Genomic DNA, 22,436 nt, shown 5'->3' with positions numbered 1-22,436 from the left:
GTTACAATCAGTTAGCTCGGATCAAATGCAGACATATCCTTCTGCACCTGAGATTGGCGTATTATCACAGAGTCACATACTTGTATTTTTGATTTTCTGGCCCTTCAACCATCTGCATAGTTCTTCATTTTCCTTTTGCTTGCGTCATCCTTCTTCCAAGCTTTATGATCCAGGTCTGGACACACCACTAGATCTACCACTTCTGGCAGCCAAGTTCGCACCACTATGCAAAATATCAGGTGCATAGTGAAAGGCTGGCGCAAACTTGAAGAGTGCGTTTAATGTTGGCCATAAAACGTTTCACAGCGCCATTGACCTGAGGCCACAATGGGGTAATCCTTTGATGTTGAAAACCCATATATTCCTCAAACATGGAAAACTCTTGCCCACTAAAAGGTGGACCACTGTCCGACTTTAGGGGAGAAGGAATACCATAGTCGGTAAACATGAGCAGCCGCAGAAGATATTAGATGTACCTCTGGGCAACAAGACATCTCGCCAATGGCCACTAGAACGTATTTACCATTTGTCAGTGGTCCAAACATGTCAATGGCCGCTTCATCCCACATCTTCAGTGGTAACAGTGTCATTTTCAGAGGTTCAGGGAAAGTGCGAGGGGCCACTGACTTGCAGATGATACATGTTTCCAGTGTCTTCTGTATTTTATCGTCCATTTTGGGAAACCACACCTTTGTCCTGAACTGTCACTTGGTGGATACAATCCCTCAGTGTCTTACGTGCGCATGATCTATTACTCGATCGTGCAGGGACGGAGGAATGACGATTCGGCTCTCTTTTAGCAGTAACCCCTGTGGAGAGATGGACAGCACATCCTTCATGAGATGAAATGCCTTGAGTAACTTCCATTCACTCTCCAAAAATAATTCATCACCTCTTCACGAGTCACACCAGTTCCCTGACATCACCTTTGACTTGTGTCAGAGCGTTGTCCTGGAGCACCTCCTTGACGATCTCTGGAATTGTCAATGACTTTCGAAGTGTGTTGTCCACTATATATTTAATGTATATAATGTATATTTAATGTATTTAATGACCTGCCTGTCAGGTTTGCGGTCTGGTGCGGCGCTCCCCAGTTCGTGGGTCCCTGACCTGCTCCTTCCGGGGTTCTGCTGGTTAAGGCCGACGTGGGAGCGGCCAGGTGTATCGGGTGACTTGGAGCCTCCGGTGACTGTTTGGGAGGATCTGTGCCCCTGGTCCTTACGGGGGAACGCTGGGCTGTCTTGGTGCTCGGAGGCATTGGTGCCCTTGGTTCTCGTGGGCTGTTCGGTCAGCGGCAACCGGGGTGTGCGGGACTGGGGCGCTGAAGACCCTTATGTCTGGAGGTGTCGGGGGCCGTTGAGCTGGTGTTTCGCCAGGCCTGTTGACGTTGACGGCGTTGGTTCCTCCGAGGTCGTGTGCCCCTGTGTCCACTAGGAGGAGCTGCTGTGCGCGACCGTTGTCAGGAAGAGAGACAGGGCGTCGTACGCCTTGGACTGTATTTGATCCCTCATGGCGAGCAGGACGGTGATCATGGGGAATGGGGAGACACCGTCTACAGCTGTTAGTGTCATCAATGTTATGTCTCCCTCCAGCGGGGCGATGGATGGCCAGGCACTTCCTTTTCTAGTGTCTGTAGGAGAGTTACACAGCGGGTGTCAATGTAAGGCTCCTGTGAGCAGAGTCGAAATGGAGAGGCAGGAGGGTTGCAGCCACCCTTTGCGGAAGAGGTGTGTGGACTCGGACACTGGAGCAAGGTACTGTGTGCGTCCAAAGAGGACATGTGAAAGGGGATGTCGGTCGTGTGGAGCTGAAGGTTGCAGCAAGGAGGATTTTTGCCGCGTATGTAGTTCCTTGTTGGCTAGCCTCAAGGCTTTTGATCCGGATTTGTATAATTTCTACATGGATCTAAAGGGACTCACCTTGAGTGAGGGTTGAGTTATTATGTGTTGTTGACGCCAGTGTGAGTGCGTGCGAGTGGGTAGCGTTCGTGGCCTCTGTTGTGTGCTTGTGTGGGCCTTGTGGTGCGTATGGTGTGGATGAATATCTGTGGAATGGTATGTGTAATGGCCCTGTCATGTGTGAATTTTGTTTTCTGCAATGTAATGGTAATTAACATGATGATTTTCCCTTGCAGGGTGAGATGCATCCAATGTGTTTTGCAACAAGGGGTGTTCCTTGTACGTTGATGTCATGGGTTGTAGTACTTGTTTAATGATGCATGGGTTCAGGTTTATGGGAATTTTGTCTTTTAGTTCTTACAGGATGGACTCTATGGAAAAAATGTATTAACATTTTTCAGCATGGACGTTAGCTGAGCGTTGTACCATGCAATTTTCTTTTACAGGTTGGACTTTTTGGGGGTGGTTCAACTGTTCGATGGACTTTACATTCAAATTGACATGTTTATTTCACAGTGGGCGGAACACAAAGTCGTGTTCATTGGGAACTTTTGCATGGTTTTGTTTTCCCAATCCCCAGGGAGTTCCTACGGTTGGGGTGTTTTGGGTTGGTATTCCATTCATGTTCAAAGGTATGTGATCATTAAGGGGTGGTTAATTTGTGAATGCTTGTGGAAGAGTGGTGAGTGTATCACCTGTGGTGTTTCTGTTGCGTGTGGTAGTTTTGAGCTTCTACTGTGTTAAGAGTTTAGGTGTAGGTGACTCTTAGTGCAGGTGGTGTCCTTATTAGTGGATAGAGGACCATGACAGCGGCCTATATTGCTATTGACGGGGGCTGAGGGGTGCTATTTGTGGTGTGGATGAGGCCGCTATTGGTGGTGTGCTTGTGGCACATTTGGCGTCAGCTTGGAGGGCATGTGGTGTGCTTCTGGAATTTTTGGCAATGGCTTGGGGCCAAGGGTGTGTTGGGTTTTTTGGCAATGGCTTGGGGCCAAGGGAGTTCAAGAGTTAGTGGTGGTAGGAATTTCTGGTGTTTAACTTCTGGAAAGTTTTCGGTTGGTACTAGGTAGAAATTGTGCGTGAGGGTGGCCGGGCCCTTCAGTAGGTAGCAGGTAGTTGCTCTGGGTTGAGCGGGAATGTACTCGGACGTGGCAGGTCCGTTGTCCTGAGCTCGGGACGGGAGGTGTTGGTGCTTGAAGGGGTTAGAATGTTAGTGTGTTCATTTTGGGCTATGTTATGGGTGTGGCAGGCCCATTTCCCAAGGGTCAGCTTGGGATCGGTGGATGCTCTGTTTTGTTATTTTTAGCTCTCGTGGGTTGGGGCTTCTGGAGCGGGTTGGTTTTGTGTACTCAGGTTGAGGAGTTATGTTTGGTTGCTTTGTGGTTCAATAAGACATTTGGAGTTTTATCCACTTTATAACAATGTTTTAGTGGGTGGCATGTAGTTTGGGGCCTGCATATTTCAGTGATGTGATGGGAGCACCATTTTGGGGGGTAAGGTGTTGGAGTTGGTGGAAATGGATACATTTCATGCTGGCCACACGTTATGTAAGGTTGGAGCATTATAAGGAATGTTTTTTCTTGTGATAATGAACAGGGATTTAATAGTTGTCGTAATGCATATTACGTTTTGGGTATGAGGTGCGCGTGAATGTTGCTGAGCATGGCTTAGAACGTGCAGTGTATGAGTTCAGCGCTAAGTTCTGTATTTGACAGTTGGGGCTAACTATTGCGGCCGGGTGGGATGTGCAGGTGTCGCTCGCTTGCTTACCATCTAACGTGATTGAGGATGGCGCTGTAACAAGTAATAAACTTACCATACATTACTTACCTGCGTGTCAGACTTCTGTAATCTTAAATTACAACAGTGGGCTACCGGAACCACTGAAAATATCACCCTACTTTAACCCCCGCTTTCAACCCCTAGTTATGTTGTGCAGGGGCCACTCCTGTTGTTATGACACATGAAAACATGGGGACTGTGGCAGGGCTCCGGTGAATCCCCTATACCACCTCTGGGTATCTCTTCATGGAGCTGGTGGGTGTCCCGTTTTCCACAACCCCTCTTATACCCACAAAATGGCCATGGTTTTGCCTCTCTCTCTGAAAATTCCTTTTACTACCAAATTCCAAAAGTGAGGAAATACTTACGCCTAAAAATCTTATCAGCCAGGTGCTGATGTTCGCTAAAGGCTAAAGCAAACTTTACAGTACTAGGGCTAACAAGTTTGAATTAAAACAAATTCGCATTCCAGGAAAATTGGTGATTATTGAAAGCCGCGCATATTAAAACGATGTTTGTATGTATGCCACATTTGGAGCTTCTCAAAAACCACGGGCACGGAGCACTTTCTATTTAACTTGCAATACAATAGCATTTCCACCAGGTGGTGGTAAAACACAATGGAAAGGGCACTGCATATTCGTGTTATGCATTCACTGAAACTGACGCCGAAGCTTTGAAATTGGCTTGTTAATGTCAGGGATTCCAAGGCAAACGTTTTTCAAAATCTATCCTGAGGAATGTAATCCGACAGCCACAATTAGACTTGAATACTATAACCTTTCCTTTTGTTTTTTGCAGACCACTTGCTAATTTAAAAGCTTATTTATTTATTTATTTATTTATTTATTTATTACATTTATAGCAGCGCACAAAACCCCGAAGCATCTATGCGCTAGTTACAGTAAGTGCAATATGACAGTCTACATAGTGCAAGGCCACGCATAGGGGTTACAACATATGGGTGGATCTTGAAAAGCAAACTCTTTTTAATTCTTTATTTACAATTTATATACAAAAGCAAAACCTTACAATGACATTCTCCATGAAAGTAGATTACAGAAATAATGTGTATTAACACAAGAAACAGTAAATATATACAATGCACGGACCAAAAAGAGAAAAAAGAAAAATGTATGGTGAAGTCAATAAAAATCAGAACATTTTCCCCAGATCTTGTCAAAGGAGGTCAGCTTGTTTTTCCAAAAATAGATCACCCTTTCAGTCTTCGCAATTTTAAACATTTCCTCAATCCAATCATCTATTGAAGGAGCTGATTTAGTTTTCCGCCCTCGTAGAACCAGGTGCTTACCCACTATAGCCCCACTGAACAACCATTTCCTTTGAGCAAGGCTCAGTTCATTTAACTCAATATCAGCTCCTAATATCATTGTTTTGAAATCTAAATCCAGACTCACATTCAAAATGTGTATACAGGCTTCACATACTTCTGCCCAGAATCTAGAGACTCGCCCACAACTTCCAACGAGCCGATTTCTTGTACACAGCACCAACACTCATCTATGTCTGACAGACCTCTTTTTTTAATCTTTCAGGACACCAATAAACTTGATTTAATATTTTAATTTGATGAGTTCTCTCCCCCAAATTCACAGATCATAAAAGTACATTTTTGCACATATTGTTCCAAATCACGGGGAGATTTCAAAATCAACTCTCCTGCTCCATTCTTCACGCAATTTATCATTACTCTGTTGGTTAGCCACAATCATTTTATATATTCTGCTAGCCAGACCACCCTCTCCAACTTTAGGTTTTGCCAAAAAAAAGTGGCCAAATCCAGTGTTTCAGACCAATCAACAGTACCAATTGATTTCTTTAAACCTTTGTAGGACTTTTCTCACGCCCAACAGAATGTCACGTATGGGACGAGATCAGACCTGTCGCTGCCCACGTTGTGCGACAGTGGAGGCGGATATGACACATATGTTCTGGTCCTGCCCGGCCCTATTTAATTTTTGGAACACAGTTAAAACAAAGAGGCAGGCGGGATCCAGATGCAAGTGTGGTCGCCGGAGTCTTACCTCCTGGGACTGTTCCCGAGGGGTGGCAGGCAGAGGACGCATATGGCAAAATTGAAGGATTTAATATGTATTCTGGCGAAACGTCGCATTGCAATGACATGGAACTTGAGCACATGGCCATCAGTAGAAATGTGGTGGCCAGACCTGAGAAAATTGACAATAGCGGAAACATCAGTGTGGACCAGAGCGGCACAGAAGGGTGAGGGGGAGAGTGGGGCTAAACTGCTCGCATGGAACTCTCTCATCCAGGACCTGTTTCGCACCACAGATGGGCAAAGTTAGCAGGCGGGAATAACATTTTGGTGTAGTTGGATAACAACCGCCACTTAAAATCGAGAAGCCAACGAATGGAGGCCCAATTCGGGTGTAAGTATGGAGTTGGGTAGGTATTTGGGAAGACCAAGGGTGGACTTCCAGATTTTTCCCTGGAGCTTATACAAATAAGGGTCAATTTGAACAAGACAGAGGTCCAGCCCATAAAGAATCAATTATTATTATTATTTATTAATGTGATACAGTTTTGAACAAATGTAAAAAACTTTACACATAAATTAACATCAAATATCTAAAATGCATACATAGAATACAGTAAACGATTCCAAATCTTAGTAAAATCCTTGATACAATTTCTAGATAGTTAATTTATATATGGATTCGGGTCAAGATCTAAAAGAGATGAGAAAAACATCCTATTCTGATTCATAATTAAGATAAAACATTTCATGCTTGCACAACAGAATGTCAATTACTTATCGGGGGATGACCCCCTTGAGTTTAATTTCATGAGAACAACTGCCACTCGCCAGACCTGAAAAAGTGCTAAATGCAATTTAGGGTTATATGTGTTAACACACTGCTTCCAAAAATCTGCTTGGCCCATATAGTCTGTATTATGGACAAATTCGCCCAGATACTTGATGTACTCTGTTCTCATCCTGCCGCAGCTCGTCAACACGTGTTGAGCCGTCTCAGGTTCAGTAGGAAGATCACAAATCCTGCAATATCTTTCTGGTAGGCTTAACCCCAGTGCAGGGCCCTGGGTAGATAGAGTCGGTAAGTGATTGAGGCGCATTAATAGGATAAACCGCCTCAGGTGTTCTGATGGGCACTGATTTAGATAGAGTTGCGCCTTTCCATAGGTATATAGCATAAATAGAATAAAGCTATAGCTTTTCAGACTATTAAGATGTTTAAAATTGTTCTGCCAATCCCACAGGTTGAGGCGATTGCGCATGCTGGTGATCAGGACTTCATTTTCCCGGCCCCATTCAGGTGACCAGCTGATTTCTTCAGTCAGAGATCGAATCTGATTTTCAAATTTAGCCTGTCTACCAGCCGCACAATCTTCCCTGATCGTCAGTAATAGATTGTTTGTTGGTTTATTATTGAGTTTAATATGGAGTTCCATCCTCTTTCTTAATACCATGGCTCTAAGGGAGAAGATTCCTAGCTCAAGTCTAATAATTGCCATGGGAATACACTGTGGAAGGCCGAGGATTTTCCTCCAGAACTTACCCTCTATCAGTTGTAACCATCCTAAGTTCATATTTATCAGTGGGTCTAAACCATACGTCACCATAGGAGCCAAACATTGAATATATAGCTGACGTGCTGCCCAAATTGAGAATCCGCATTGCTCTCGTGTGAATTTATAAACTAAAGCTGTAAATTGAGCAGCTTTTGTTTTGCGCTCCTGGATGCAAGTGAGATAGTTTCCTTTGTTATCAAATTCTACCCCCAAATATCTATACATGTATGTATATTCAATTTCGATCGCACCATCATCATTCTTGGTCTAGCCACGCTACCAACAGTGTATAACAACAACATGGTCTTACTATTGTAAATGCTAGTTCATTGCTTTCTGCATAACGCCATAGCTGTTTGGCTGATCTCAGGATACCACTAAAAGTGTGATCCTTGATCACCAAATCGTCTGCATAAGCTAGAAGTGGGCAGTGGTAGGAACCTAACTTAGGGGGACAATTATTAATCCCTAGGAGACATTTGGGTATATCTGAAATAAACAAGTTATACAATGTTGGAGCCGTAACACATCCTTGCTTTACTCCTCGCATCTGAGGGATGGGTTTGGTTACCGAACCCAAATTGTCCAACCTAACTTGAACAGTATTATTTGAATGTAATAGCTCCAAATAATACAATAGAGGTTCAGGGCAGCCTAGATTCCTCAATTTGTTCCATAGAAGGGAGCGATTGACCGAGTCAAAAGCCGCCTTAAAATCTATATATAGTGCATATAGAGGGGGATTTGAACGAGATAGAGCCTTGTTTCTCAGAGTATTCATAATAAATATATTGTTGGAAGTAGAATAGCCTGCTCTAAAACCACTTTGGAATTGATCTAAAATCCCAGCTTTCTCTACCCATATTAGCAATTCTTTCAGAATAAGTGCTGCAAACAGTTTCCCAGAGCAGTCCAGCATAGATAAGAGCCGGTAGTTCATAGGATCGGACCTGCTACCTTTCTTGAAGACAGGTATGATGATGGCTGCCTGCCAAGATGTCGGAATACCACCTTCGTGTAATATCTTATCAAACAATATTTTCAAGAGGTTTGCCCAAAAGAGGGGGTTACTCCTCAGCACCATATTATCATACCTGGGGCTCGTGAGGTGTTTAAGGCCTTAATTCTTATCTGTAGGTCCTCCACGGAAACTGAGAATGGGGGAATAGGGGGTTTGCTGGCCTTGGGAATGTAAGTCCCAGGGCTGCTCCCCATATTTCTCGTTTCCAAAAAGGAGATCCATTTATCACCTCCTATAGGATTAACCATACTGGGTATAGTTTTCCCCTTCGCCTTCCCCAATATGGACCAAATTTTGCGAGTGTTCTTACCACATAATGTTCTGACTGTATGTTGCCACCTTTCTATCTTCCTTGTGTTTTTGTGTATTTTTAACCATATTTGGTAAGTGGTCTTCAGCTTTCTTATTTTGAGAGCAATCATCCTCTTAGGGTCCGGGCCATTTCTTGTATACCTCATCTCTCCTCTAAGCTTGCGTTTCCTATCTCTGATCGCACGGTCAAATTTTAATTCGTTTGAGGCCTTGCCCGCCATCAGGCCCATTTTATGGGAACCGTGTAGCGCAGAGAACTTACTTATCCAATTTTCTATTTGTTCCGGTGATTTTTGCATAAACAAATTTAATTGTTCAATATCCCACTCTTCGGACGCCCTTGTGGCCTTTAGAATATTATTCGTTGACCAGGAAATGCGATTTAGGGAATGATTAATTACGAGATCTCCCAAATTAACCAATGCAGCATCCGGGTGGCTAAGTCCCAATGATAATATCAGCGGGTCATGATCACTCCATTTGTATTCGCTCACCTTCATATCTTTAACAATTAATGCAATCTCTACACTAGTATAGATATAGTCTAAGGTGCTCACACTGCTCCCATTCTTCCATGTAAATTTACCAGGGCAATCGTTTCTAGTACGACCATTAATTATTTCAAGGTCCCAGCATTCAAAGAAGCCCCTCCAGCACATCCCCTCTATATCCGTATAAGCCTGATTCCATATACTGTTGCTTGTTAGAAGCTGGTTATTACTTGTACCACCACCACTGTTAATTCTACAATTTAAATCCCCGGCCAAAATAACAAAATCTCTACCGTTGGTTACATTCCAATCACTTAAGAGATTATGCAGGGTATCTTGTATACGTTCTCTATGCTTTGCGCCCGGGGGGTTATATATATTTATTAATAATATTTCTTCCCATCTTGCTTTAATCCTGAGGGTCAGAGCAGCAGCACACAGATAGTCACTATCCACTGGGATCATTCTACTTTTCAGCTTATTGGATATCCCTATCGCTAGACCCCCGTATGGTCGTCCGCGTATGCCTTTCTTCGCAAGGGTGTGATAAATAGTGTACCCGTCCATGGCTGTCTGCTGTAGCAGCCAAGTTTCTTGTAATAGAAAGATGGGATATTTACTTATCATTGATAGAGAGCCCTTGTTGGTAAGAAAATGTTGATGACCATGTGTATTCCAGCTTAACAAGGTTTGATCTCATGATTGTTGTAGAACTAGGGGCAGCGAATCTGCCAGCCATTTCAGTGTATTTTGGAGGTCTGCCATCTGTACATTCTTTCCCGTTTTTTGGGTGGGTATACCACTCTTATTTGGGGCTGCCGTTGGCTCAGCACTTGGAAGTAAAGGATCTTCGTTTTCTTTACAAGCATCTACTTCCACCCCCACCTGTAATAGACATTGTTTATGAGATCGAATCAATTGAGCAGATGCCAAGACACAGCAATGGAGGGCTGTCACATTGGGATTGCATACAGTAAGTGGTTCTACAAAAGAGAAGTCCTCCAAGCGGATTACCCGCAATTGTGGGATTAAATGCAGTTTATTCAAAACCTCCGTTCTTGTCAGCCACTTGTCCCTCTTCTTTTGATTTAAGTTTTTGATAATGCATATTTTACTTGTATTAGGAGTATCAATTTCTGTTGTTTCCAGTAGATTAGGAGGTCCCTTGTTGTCCACTTTATGCTGTTCATCTTGGTGCGAGCATATAGTGTCCACTTCAACTGAGCTAGTAGAGAGGTCAGAGTTGGGGTCCTCTATAATCGTGCTGGTGATTTCCTGTGATATATCCGGGATGATCCAACTTGTTAGGGTCCCCATCCCTTTCTTAGCATTTTTCTTGGTTTTTCGCTTCTTACGTTTAGATTTTTTTTTCACGTGTTGCTGGGGCGTTAGTGGCAGGTAAAGGGGAGGCTATTTCGGCCACCAAATTTTTTGAGGCTAGGCGTCTTTGTTGACATCGCTGTTTTTTTGTCAGAGGTATTTCCAAGGCTTTCTCTATAGATTTATCTAAATTGTCGGGTATCATCTGTGGATCCTGTCCCTCATCACCATTAGGGGGATACTGGTTGGGTAGATCTTGCCCCATGGGAATGAGAGGATTGGGTAGCCCCAGCTGTATTATCGAGTTTGCGTGGATCCTCCCACATAGTTTTAGCAGTATTTTCATAGCAAATTGAAGAGAAGCCACTGAGGCTTGCAAATCTATGATGGCTAGGTTGTTACAGACTTCGGAGTTTCCACTGTCTCCTTTGTCCATACGTTCCGGATCTTCAGAGCTTATATAGAGATTTGGGGAAGTTGATAGCCGTTCCTCTGACAGAACCACTGAGGAGATAGAGGAGGGGCGCATGGGGAACGAGCCCGATAAATTTGATGTTGAATTACCTGGTTGTCTTGGGCTAATAAGTCCCCCAGGCTTTTGCTGCCCCCCCTGAGCTGCGTTTAGAACCTGTGCCTCAATCACAAGTGGGCAATCGTTGGATACTGTAGAGGGATTGTTTAATGGGGCCATTGATTTTTGAATTGATAAGCATAAATCTAAGAGGGAGTTGTTATCAATGTCATTAAAGTTAGTGTTATCCAAAGAAATACTGTTGTTATGTTGGACTGGCGATTGATAATTACTGGCTTCCGTTCCTGGTTTATCCCCAGCGTTGGTTGGCTTGGTGTGGATTTTCCCAAACATAGCTGGAATAGTCCCTTTAGTCGATCTTCCCTCCACCTCTGTAGGATTGATATTCTTATTAGCTTTCTGCAATAGAAGGTGCCTGGACCCTTCTTGGCCTTTACGCAGGTTGTATCGAGTTTTGTTCTGCCTGGTTTTGGCCATGGATTTTGATGGATTTTAATCACCCTTCTCCTAAAAAGGGGTAGTGATGAAGAGATAGGTACAGTCGTGTAAATACTATCTCGCTTCGGTTGTATCAGGTTCCACAATGTGTAAGAGCAAGAGTACACTGAGACACTGTGCTTGTAAGTTTATACTATGAATGGCTCACCTCCACAGGTTCCGAGTTGAGAGTAGCGTCACAGCACCGAACAGTCACAAAACAGTCAGCGCCCTTCACTCCTGTCGGGCTTAACGCCGCAAGGGTGGTAGCCTGAGTCTTTTGGCTGCTCCCAAAGTCACGTGATAGATCACGTGCCGTGCGTGGCTCCGCCTCCTCCAGGAAGCGTGTAGCACGGCTGACGGCGGCAAGAGTCGAGGAGCGACTCGCAGTGCCGGTCAGTAAACAGAGCTCCAATTAAGCAAGTTCCAAGGTCTCCACGTAGAGGCGCAATTCACGGAGTGGGAGGCAGCCTGAGTCTTTTGGCTGCTCCCGAAGTCACGTGATAGATCACGTGCCGTGCGTGGCTCCGCCTCCTCCAGGAAGCGTGTAGCACGGCTGACGGCGGCAAGAGTCGAGGAGCGACTCGCAGTGCCGGTCAGTAAACAGAGCTCCAATTAAGCAAGTTCCAAGGTCTCCACGTAGAGGCGCAATTCACGGAGCGGGAGGCAGCCTGAGTCTTTTGGCTGCTCCCGAAGTCACGTGATAGATCACGTGCCGTGCGTGGCTCCGCCTCCTCCAGGAAGCGTGTAGCACGGCTGACGGCGGCAAGAGTCGAGGAGCGACTCGCAGTGCCGGTCAGTAAACAGAGCTCCAATTAAGCAAGTTCCAAGGTCTCCACGTAGAGGCGCAATTCACGGAGCGGGAGGCAGCCTGAGTCTTTTGGCTGCTCCCGAAGTCACGTGATAGATCACGTGCCGTGCGTGGCTCCGCCTCCTCCAGGAAGCGTGTAGCACGGCTGACGGCGGCAAGAGTCGAGGAGCGACTTGCAGTGCCGGTCAGTAAACAGAGCTCCAATTAAGCAAGTTCCAAGGTCTCCACGTAGAGGCGCAATTCACGGAGCGGGAGGCAGCCTGAGTCTTTTGGCTGCACCCGAAGTCACGTGATAGATCACGTGCCGTGCGTGGCTCCGCCTCCTCCAGGAAGCGTGTAGCACGGCTGACGGCGGCAAGAGTCGAGGAGCGACTCGCAGTGCCGGTCAGTAAACAGAGCTCCAATTAAGCAAGTTCCAAGGTCTCCACGTAGAGGCGCAATTCATAAAGAAAGAAATAAATAAAGAATCAATGCCTCCACCTTCATAAGGTAAAAATCAATAAGAGGAGTGAGAGAAAATTTACAATATTTAAAGAAAATGAGTTTCATTTGAGCCATGAAAGGCAACACCTTAGCAGAAAGAGAAGCTTGCCATTTGGTAAGAGAGTTGCTGTTAGAAAGGTTGTACCCTGAATAGGTCAAATTAAGAGAAATATTTATTTCCTTTCAGTTGATAGACCATCTAAAGATACAAAGCTTTTTTTTTAAGAAAAAATAAGAAAAAATAAGGATGTTCGATTTCAGCGGATTGATAGATTGTTCCGTGTACAATAAAGAAAAAAATTATTAAGCTTGTTTTGTAATCCCGATTGAGTACGGTCAAACAGGATGACATCATCTACGAAAGCGAGCCAATTAAGGCATAGAGCACCCATTCTAGCAGCAAAGATATTTGATGAATTCCAAATGCGATTGATGTCGGCAAGGTAAATGTTAAAAAGAACCGCTGCAAGGTTGCATCCCTGCTTGACACCAATCACAGTTGGAATAGCATCAGTCAGCAGACCCTTGCGGTTGATTCAGACTTTGAAATTAGTATTGTGGTGAAGCAGTGAAATAAGCGTGACTATATAGGGAGGGAAACCATAATCTAGCATTTTCTTCCATAACACGTCTCGCACAACACTGTCAAAGGCCGAAGACAGGTCTAGTGATGTCATGAAGATCGGATCATTGGAGGGATGATGAGACATGGTGATAAGGTGTGCAACAATGGTCGCGTTTAATCGAGTTCCCATTGCTTTTCTGAAACCCACCTCTGCTTTAGAAAGAATAGGGTTGGCTGCCATAAAGATCTCTACTTTATTTAAAATGAGCAGGGCAAAAAGGTGGCTGCTACATCAATTAGGGCAATGGGCCGAAAGTTGTTGGGGTCATTTATAGCACCTTTTTTGTGTAGCGGAATAATAATGGTTGTGAGCCAAGAAGTAGGAATAGTTTTAGAATAGAAGGTGGTTCGAAATAACACTAGAAAGGTTTTTGGCCAAAAAAGTGGGTCATCTTTTATTACGCAGGGTGGCAAGCCATACGGCCCAGCGTATTTAGAAGATTTTAGCTTGTGAATATCATGGACAATATCCTCACAAGACCACGGACATTGGGAGGGGATGTACTGAAGTAAGGAAGTTATTTCGAATGGAGTAAAAGGGAGCGGAAGAGTATATTTAGTGTTGAAAAAAGTAAACCAGGACAGACCATCAATAGCTGATTCAAGAGGAGAAGTTGGAAGACTTGAGGGTTTTCTCAAAAGTCTCCATATGTCTTTGATGTTACGTTTGCAAAGATTATGGAGCATTTTTTGATTCACTTCCAGGTGTACTTGGAAACGTTTTTTTTTAGCTCCAATTTATATCGAGCTATAATTTTTTTTTACTAGGCGATACGAAGTATGGTCAGAGGCAAGAATTTTTGCTCTTCTCAGCTCACAGTTTTTGGATTTTTTAAGGAGAGCTATAGAAGAGGAAAAGGTGTTAGAATGGGAAGCGGTTGAAGTTGGCCAAGCGGAACAGGTCATACTGCACAAATGAGACTTAATAATTTTTAAGTTCCATTGTGCAATTTTTTCCATATAAATGGGCAAAACCACATCATTTGTTTCAACCCACAGGTCGCGATTGACTAGAAATGTTAATTTCCTACAGGTCTTGTGGTTCCAATGCATGGATAGCGGATGTGTGTCCATTTGTAAAAGAGCAAAAGAAGGCATAACAGTAAAGCTGCTTGGCATGGACTGTAAGGAGGTATACAAAATCCTATGATCGCCGAGCAGAGGATTGGTAATAACAATGGGGGGAAGGAAACCTGACACCAACCTTGAAGCTACTATGAAATCAATCGAAGAGTTTGCTGCTCCTCTCTGCCAGGTTGTGTAGGTATGCGGTAGAGTGGCGAGAATTAGAAGAATATCCCATTCTAAAAAGTGGATCCAGGTGCGCCCTCTCATAAGCAAAAGCTTATGATAAGCAGACTATCTCATCTTCGAAGAGCTGGGTGTGTCAGCATAGAGAGTGGCATTTAAGTCTCCACCGATAATAATCTCACAATCCCGACCTTGAGAAGTTGCCTCAGAAAGTGCAGAATTCAATGAGGAAATGGCTTTATCTAAAGGTGTAACAACAGGATTCCAATATAAAGAAATTAGTAAAAGGTTTTTGCAGCAGCGGTCCTCCAGTCTAAGTTCTATAATGAAACAAAGTTCGAATGAATAACAGTGCTTAACTATAAATCTCAAGTTATTATTAATACATTTTGCCAACCCCCGAAGGTCTTCCAGTTGATACACATTTAGCAGAAAAGAGGAATGACGAAAATCCAATAAAGTGTAGGTTGATAGTGCACATAGGGCCTCATCACGAGGTCGGCGGTAATGCAGCGGTTTTCTCGTCGAGCGTTATTAGCGCTAACGCCAAGCCCCCCGTCGGATAGTCTGCCAGATCATGAGTTTGCGTGCACGCGCACAGGGACATGGCGGTAGCGCAAATAGCACTCGGCGGGAAAAAAGCCCAAGAACCCGTAAATCCAGCGCACTGTGCGCTTCCGCCATACCGCGCTAATAGCGCTCGGAAAACGCATCACCGCCGGAATGGGAAATAAAGCGGTGGCCATTTTGGAAATCACAATCCATCGGATATCACAGCCCCTGCAAGCCATCCACCCCTGGGAAGAGTGAATTATGTCACAGGAGCGCACTAGGGGCAAGTCAGCCCTGGACAGGGTCAGGAAACCAAAATTCAGTGACCAGGAGCTGGCCGTACTGGTGGAGTAGGCAGATATCCACCATGATGAACTACAGCAGCACAAGACAAGTGGGCAGCATCGTGCACAGATCTGGCGGAACATCAGCAAGAGGGTGTCTGCAGTGGGGCGCGTGCCCCGGGATGGCGAGGACTGTCACAAGCGCCTCAATGACTTGTGTGTCAGAGTACGCGGCATGCTCTCACAGCACAGGAGTGCAAGCAGGGGCACTGGAGGAGGGCCACCACCACCACCTGAACTCCCACCCTGGGAGGAGAAGATGACTGCCCTAATCGACATGGGCACCATAGAGGGAATAGGTGGAGCAGAGGCTGGCACTGGTATCCAGCCGACTGCAGGTGAGTCCCACCACAAATTAATGCATCTTAAAGGACCACAAATGCAGACTCTGAGTGAATGAATGTTCATGAAATGTGTGTGAGGCACTGCAGCCACCCATAACTGAGCCCTTGAACCACTGAACCGTAGTGCCGCCTAGACTCCCCTGCACTGCATCAATACAAGGGGCAGGGGACAGACATCCATTTCCATGGGACAGCTACGTAGAGTGAGAGTGTACATGAATAAACCCCCAGGACCATGTGCATGGTGCATCCCCATCCCACATGTGATGATGGCACACAAACATTTCCGTGCAGTGTTCCTCTACACTCACACATTCCACCAATCACTACATGGGGATTGAACAAAATGCAAGTGCCATGCCTAATCGCTACTGCCTACAATCCCACTTGATGGCATGAACTGCTTGATACTAATGTAGGTTGCCCTGAACTCAATCCACACCCTATGTACCCACAGGCACACGGCGATCTTCACGGGATGACGATGACGGTGAGGAGGCCACTCCATCACAGCGCCCGATGCAGCGTACCTCGACCAGCACCACCACCCCGCAAAGGGGCCGCACGGAAGCGAACCGACACCGGACCCATCCCACATCACCACACCGCAGCCCAACCAGACCGCTGCAGCACCCACATGGCCATAGGGTGTCAGCGCCTAGCTCACCCCAAGCCACCATGCAGACTTCCGATGCAGAGGGAGTCACCTGTGGGTCAGAGCCCGATGTGGGACAGACACCTCCAGCTGTGCCTCAGGCAGGACAGTTGCATTCCCCCAGAAGTAGCGACGCCGAAGGGATGGGAACACAACAGGGGAGCCCAGGGCCAGTCACACAGGGAGCACAAACCCCACATGTGCATGTGCGTCGTGTCCGCACGCCAGAGCCTGATGTAGACACACCATCATATGGCACCCCAGAAGACCGGTACTCACACCACAACAGCCCCATCCAAGCTGCCAACATGTCCCCATGCAACCCCCCCAACAGCGCACAACTGCCAGGCCGGTAGCTGCCGCACCAGGGGTACCTTTTGTCACGGGAGCAGCTGTGATGGGACGTCTGGACATAATTGAGGCCAAACAGGCAAAAGTGGAGTCCATGGCCAAAGTGCACAGCCGGCACATCAAGGCCATCAGCGGGTCCATACAGCATGGCTGCAAGTACATTGCCCGAGACAACGCGCGCACATGGAGAGTGGTGGAGCAATGCACCTCAGCCCTGACAGGTTTTGGCCAAAGGGTACGGGAGTTGTGCGAGGCAGTATCTGCACTAGCTGAGCAGAGAAGAGAATCGAACAACCTTCTCCGTCAGCATCTGCAGGCAACCGGGTCAGTCCCATCAACCTCCATTACACCCACGGAGGGATCCCTTGAGCCTTCACTTAGGCACCGTTCATTGCGCCACCTGAGATCCCACACACCAGAGGGGCCAGGACATGGAAAGCCCCCGCGACCATCATAGATGGACATGGCATTGTTGTGGGTGCCCAGAGAAAATGCACCTACCTGCACTGTTGTGGGGAGTGAACTGTGGGCAGGGGGGATTGTGTGCTGGGTGTTCACTGGGGGGAGGGGGGATTGTGTGCTGGGTGTTCATTGGGGGGACGGGGGATTGTGTGCTGGGTGTTCACTGGGGAAGGGGGGATTATCTGCTGGGTGTTCACTGGGGGTAGGGGGGATGTGTGCTGGATGTTCACTGGGGGGAGGGGGATTGACAATCTTTGAATAAATCACGTTTAAAATTCATACAAAGCATGGACAATTGTGATTGTGATTAAGTGCTCTTTAATGTTCAAGTGACATGTGCAAAATGTAGCCATCACCCGTATCAAAAAAGAATTCTCAATCAAGCCCTGTCTGGCCAACCTCCCCTCCCTCACCCCATTCCTGTGTGCACGTGCAACACCTTCTGGCACATCAACATCTTCACTCCCATCCTCAGGTGGCTGCACATGAGAATTGGGGGGCAGTGGCACATTCCTGCAACAGCAAATGTTGTGCAGCATGGCACATGTAAGTACAATGTTTCCAACTTTTTCAGGTGCATACATCAATGCTCCTCCCGTACGGTCTAAGCACCGGAAGCGTGCCTTCAGCAGTCCAAATTCCCTCTCCACGCAGATGCGTGTACATCCGTGGGCAATGTTGTATGCCCGCTCAGCTGCAGTGTGTGGATGTCGCACAGGGGTCATGAGCCATGTGTACTGGCATATCCAGAATCACCTGCAGGGGAGAGAATGCAGGTATGGGGACAAGGTAGGTTCAGTGGGTGCACAAGGCTCAGTCATCAGTGACATTGTCAGCAGGATCAAGTTCGTGTTGAAGAGGTCATGCTATCTCATTGCAATGTTGGCATCCACTCTTTGACTTCCAGGACATGCATGGTGTGAGGTTGCCATACAGCTGTGTATCTATGTATATGTGAGTTGTTATGTGCATCACACTCATGTATTACATGTGGCCTACTTATCATTTGGTCACTTACATTGTGGAGTGTGCTGTGCTAGGGGCAGCATTGAATCAATGGAGTACTTACAACTTGCAACGCCTCTGTTTCTAAATGTAACAGTACTCTGTCCCTTGTCACTGGAGGAGGGAACCATTCTATCTGCTTGTGCATGCGACATGTGGTTAGCCCATGTGTCATTGGCATTCCCTTTGGCTGCTGTTGCATTTGCTGGTTGGCACTATTATGTACAGTTCTCCAGGTATGTGATTGGCCAATCAGGGGTCAGTGTTTTAGGGGTGTACATTGTCGTTAATCAGACTAGTTTTGTGTAGTGCTTTTGTGGATGTGCCTACTTTCGTGTAACATTGGCATGACTGTCGGGTGGCCAGGGTGGGATGTCTCTGCTGTGTCAGGGTGGGAAGCCATACTGCAACACACACCGGAGGCTTTGTGGTAGTAGGGCTTCCATATGTGACTGTGCTGCCACATGTCTTTGCCATCCAGACTGGGTGTGTTCTGCTGTGTTGGACATGTCCAAGGGTTCTCGTGCAAGGTACAAGCATGGGAATGCTGCAGTGCTGGTGCTGCCTATTGGCATGCAGGGATTTCACTGTGTATGAGCAGCCCCATCAGATGTCATTTAACATGCATTACGGACTACATTTGTACTCCCCCAGCATCCATGTGTTTTGGCCTCTGTGCCTTTCCATGTACGCTGGCAGGGTACAGTTGCGTAGGACCATGGAGTCGTGGGTGGATCCTAGGTAGCGGGCACAGCAGTGGCTGAAGGTGAGGTCAGGGCTACATGTCATCTGCACATTCAGGGAATGGTAATTATTTCGGTTTCTGTAGGCTGCCTCATGTGCCTGGGGTGGTACGAGTGCTACATGTGTGCAGTCCAGGGCTGCTATAACATTCAGAACTTGGGCAATGACATGGAATTGACCCTTCAGCTGGTTCACCTGTGCTGTGTGGCTGGCAATGCAATGTGCTCATTCACATGGATCAACAGTGCATCCAGCACCTGTCCCAGCATGACACTGAAGGTGGACTGGGCCATGCCGTGCATCATGGCAACGGTGTGTTGGTAGCTGCCAGTCCCGAGGAATTGTAGCACGGACACGCGCTTCACAAGCGGGGATACTGCTGTGCTGATGGCTATACAGCTGCCGATGTCATCCTGGATTGTGTCCAGCAACTGGGTGATGATTGCCCTGTCCAGCCTATATTCGGTCACCAACTGGCCATCAGTGTGGGCCCAGGGTGTTGGCCTGACCCTGGGGATGGCTGGCCGCCTTGCTGGTGCTGCTCTCCTCCTCCTTCTCCTCATCCCCACCACCCCATGCGCTCTCAGGGCCCTGGCCTGGTTGGCTGGCCTCTGTAGCTCCAGGCGCAGCAGGTAGATGTCCACATCAAGGCTCCCGGATCCAAATGGCAGCATGGTGTTTGGAAGTGTGTGTTGTGCATGGGTGGGTCCTTTGTAGGCCTCTGATTTGCATTGGTTTCACCCGGGCCCTTATTGCTGCCTCCACCCTGCTCCTGCTGGTGTAATGGTGTTGGGGAGGGTGTGTTGTGCATAGGTGGGTCCTTTGTAGGCCTCTGATTTGCATTGGTTTCACCTGGGCCCTTATTGCTGTTTGCTCCCTGCTCCTGCTGCTGTAATGGTGTTGGGGAGGGTGTGTTGTGCATGGGTGGGTCCTTTGTAGGCCTCTGATTTGCATTGGTTTCACCTGGGCCCTTATGGCTGTGCCCTGTGTTCTTTTAACTCCAGCATTTTGCTAGGGGTATTATCCGCCGCTTTTCTGGCGCTAATAGCGCCTACGCCAGACTCGTGATTGCTATGTTTTAGCACTAATGGATACTGGCGCTTTTACAGCCGACGCGTTTACAGATATTTGTACTCGTGATCCGACGGACCCTTAAATCCGGCGCTGATAGCGTTACCGCCGGATTTAAGGGTTACCGCCAAACTTGTGATGAGGCCGATAGTCTCCTGTATAATAATAAAATAGAAGGAAGTGTATTAGCGGACAGAGACGAGAACCATGCACGCAGATTTTTAAAACCGCAGCAATTCCATGAAAGAATGGAAAGACAGGAAGATTATGAGGCAGGTTTAGATTCCCCACCATGTGCCGCGGCTTTGATCAAGGGATCTAGCCACGTTAGTCCATTTAGGACGGAAGCCAAGGATGTCAGTTGTCACTTTGCTTAGCTTTTCTCTTCTTCTATATTAATTATAAGTCTTAATGTCTTTTTAAACAATCGCACAATGTTCACATTAGGTCCCTCTCGTTCAGGCTCAGACCTCCATAACACTTTTCCAACTTAAAACAGAGACTTCCAAAGGGCGATCACGTCTCACCGGGTCACTCAGTTGGCCTACGGCAAGCGCAAGTTTCATTCATCACAGTTCGCACAGCGTTCCCCTCAGCCGGCCGCAAATGCCAGTTCCACAATAACAAAACTTCTGCCGTGTGTCAATGACTTTCGATTGTACAAGGGATTTGGCTCTGCCCTTGGTTGACCACCTTAAAACCTTATACCGGCCTCCCTACGGCCTCTTGGTACTTGTAGTTTCTTTGCTCACAATGTTTAAAACAGTCTCTTTGTTCAGGAGAGGGGTACCAGCCAGAGACCTTCAACTGAGCACCCACGTGGCGCCAGACCGCTCTATCTCTGGTACAAAGTTTATTCACAAAAGACCTCCTGTCTATCTTCTTTATGTTGCCACTGCAAGGGGGGCGCTGTTGCGTGGCTATAAAGATGGCCGCCGCCTGATAAGCACTGGCTACGACACAAACATCCTTAATACTATCCGGCATTTAACCGGACTGCTCACCCTCCAGGGCCGTTGATTTGGAAACTTGAATGTATGAAGCATAATTAGAGCGCAAAAACAGCCTGAATCGGGGTCTGGGAGACCTGGAAGGAGGAAGTTCCAACTCTCCCCCTCTGACCCAACCTCAGAAAAACAGGCGAGAGAGAGCCAGGCATAGACTTGTGCATGTAGGAGAGAATAGGACTCCTGGAAGCGCTCCCCGCCAAGCAGCAGGCGAGCGTGGGCTCTGCTGCTTAGACCCCCTGAGATCAGGGGGCCGCAGCGTGATTGTTCGCGCTTCCCCCCACAGAGTATCTGGCTTGGCAGCGGGGAAGCGTGGTGACTGTTACCTGCGCACAGCTAGCAAAACGCCCGACGGCAGCTCCAGTAAGCGGCATACCGATACACCACAGGTGAGATCCTGCCTGCGAAGGCAATCGCCTGCAGTCATATATGCGGCCCGCGGGTCCTACGCATTGGGATAAGTGGAACAGCACTGCTATGGCACAACAGTGCCATTACAACTGATCACCCACTTTAGGTACGAACACGCGGACCCCCACTGCTCTGCATATAAAGTGGAAGCCTGCCTCTAATAACTCTAGATCGCTGCAGTTGTAGCGGATGCTTTATACAACTCCCCCATTATAAGTAGCAGCACCTAAGTACATGAAGAGGCTGTGGGCGAATAGTGCTGCTCTACACAGGTAATTTCCTGGACTAACGGCTGGGGGATTCTTGTAATGCACACGATCCGAGATCTCTCTGGAAGCACACATAACTCCTGATTGAGGCTCTCAATTGAAATTGATTGAGGACACTGAAACTGAGCTGCGAAGACGGACGGGGCGAACCCAGACCGCTGAGGGGAATGGCCCACTGTGACACTCCGGCCCACTCTTGGAAGGGTAGGGTCTAAACTTGGTGGTAGGGGCTAAACTATCAAATTACAGATTAGCAGCTACAGCAGGAACCTGTAAAGCATAGGGAGTGGCCATAATAATACCTGCAGAGTGAAGTGGCGCTATGCTGTGGATAAAGTAGCTGCAAGAACAGTGCGGCATAGCTCTGGTGGAAGGGGCAGAACACCCTTCTATAAGATTCTGGAGCGACAATCCTAGTCTACGTTGAGGAAGGTCTCTGGATTCGGCTGTTCCCGGACATCAGCCCCTCAGTACAAGAACAACACAAGACTTTCCAGTCAGTAAAGAAAATCCTACGTGGAAAGGAGGTGCAATACTCAATGGTATGCCCGGCCAAACTCAGGGTATTGCACAATGGCTCAATGACATTCTTCACCTCAACGGAAGCGGCAACGCGCTTTGATATGAACCTCCCGGACCCAGAGA

Source organism: Ambystoma mexicanum, chromosome 2p, assembly GCF_040938575.1.
Source record: "Ambystoma mexicanum isolate Mex_15411 chromosome 2p, UKY_AmexF1_1, whole genome shotgun sequence".
Lineage (NCBI taxonomy): Eukaryota > Metazoa > Chordata > Amphibia > Caudata > Ambystomatidae > Ambystoma > Ambystoma mexicanum.
Note: the sequence above shows the minus strand (reverse complement) of the source record.